The sequence below is a fragment of the Urtica dioica genome, chromosome 2, assembly GCF_054948205.1.
Source record: "Urtica dioica subsp. dioica isolate 48M chromosome 2, U.dioica_male_clone48M_v1_H2, whole genome shotgun sequence".
Taxonomy (NCBI): Eukaryota; Viridiplantae; Streptophyta; class Magnoliopsida; order Rosales; family Urticaceae; genus Urtica; species Urtica dioica.
The window spans coordinates 24,228,183-24,230,072 of record NC_142757.1 but is presented as its reverse complement, the minus strand read 5'-3'; positions in this window follow the sequence as shown (position 1 = coordinate 24,230,072).

Sequence of the window (1,890 nt, the reverse complement as noted above, 5' to 3'; positions counted from 1 at the left end):
GATCACATCTATGACATTCTTCCCATCAATCTCAGATCCTAGGATTTCCATTTTACTCAGATGACTAATGATCAATATCATAAAGTCTCCAATAGGAGTCCTAGCCTGCATATGACAGTTCATAAACTGTCGGACTGCTTGTAGCCTTGTTTGACGCCTTTGCCCTCCAAACATCTCAAGGAGATTGTAGAGCATGTCAGCGGCAGTCTCGAAGTCATGATGTTGCTCTTTCAGCATATTGTTCATAGATGCCAAGATACAGCACCTCACAATCTCATCGGATCGAAGCCAGGCCGCTAAGGCGTCATTGTCCTCTTGAGTTGAATCATCATTCGACAGAGGAGGACACGGGGTGGTGAGTACCCATTTGTGCTTGTTAACGGCAGTATTATGTCGAGGTTACGTTTCGAATCTACGTAGTTTTCGTTTTCGAGTTTGATCGAGGAAAGAAAGATTGAGAGATGTTTGCGGGACATAAAGCCTATTGAAGTTGAAACAAGTTTATGATTAGTCTTTTAGGATTTAAGTTTTATTAAGACTTTTATAAAATCCAAAGGTGTTATAAACCAAACGATAATTTACTCCCTCAAGAGAAGGCCGCAAAAAATCTCCTTTTATAAGTAAATGACACATCACTAATGCTTAGCCAAGATGTCAATACATCAGCTTTGACTAGCCACCTTGTAAATTGGTTTGATCACTCACATCCTTTCGCAGAGCCTCAAGGGAGGATACTAGGGATTGAGCCTAAGTGTGCAACCAACCACTTAGTCCAAAAGATCAGCTTTGAAAAACAATCCCCCAAGGGGAGGCCTTGCCATCATTGCATCACTCTCGGACGTAGCTCATTGAGCAATGATCGAAGCAATAACGCCTTGGAGTACTCACATTTAAGTGAGGGTCGCAAGAGCGGCTCTTAGTCCCACGTTATTGCATCTTTCATTAGTGTTGGGGATCGTGGGTTACAAACAACAAGTATAACCCTCCCACTTAGTTTTTGGAGTTGGTTCATCGACTCTTATAAGTTCGGAAACAGATTTCCTAGTTAGAGAGCGACAGAGCGGACAACTAGAAGAGAATCCTAGATCGACATGTTCAGAGCAGTATTAGTGCATAAAGGCACAAGGGACATACTCGATCTTTTCCTATTTTCTATTTCGGGAAAGTGCGTGAGGGAAGTGTGAACTTCAACTCACTCGAACACTTGAAAGTTTGAGATTACACATCCTTTTATTTTTCGGCTTGTCTACAAGGAGACCTCCCACTCAAATTTTCAAGAGCATATAGATTTTGAACATATGTGATATAGATATAGTTTTGAAAACATTTTGAAAATTTATTTGATTTGGATGACAAAATATTTTCAAGTTTGAAAGTGAAAACGGTTTTTCAAAATTCAAACTAGTTTTGTAAAAATTCAATTTCAATTAATCTTTCAAAAATCAAAACTTTTAATCTTTACACATCATGTTTATAATCATATGAAAAACATTTTTGCTCAAGAAAATTTTCTCATTAGAGTTCTATAACTCATGGTAGTGGGGTTTGAAAATCCGGATTTCTAAAAAAACTGGAGTTTCAGACAGCCGCGCACCTCGGAGTAAAATCGCCATATCTGGCGGCTCCGATTTCTTTTTGAGCCGAAACCGGTGGCATTGGACAGAGGACAGACAGAGCTTTAATTTGATTCAAGAATCATTAAATTTAGATTTCTGAGCAGAGAGTTATGCCACTTTTAAAGCGGGTTTACTCCAGCTCGAAGAAAAAGAAATAAATTAAAGCTTGGTCCTACTTAGGTGCGAAAAAGAATCAAGTGTAACGGAATGTTTTAAGATGTTGTTTAAAGCTTTTATTTGTGTTTCATTAGCAAGGTAATAACAAGGCATAAAA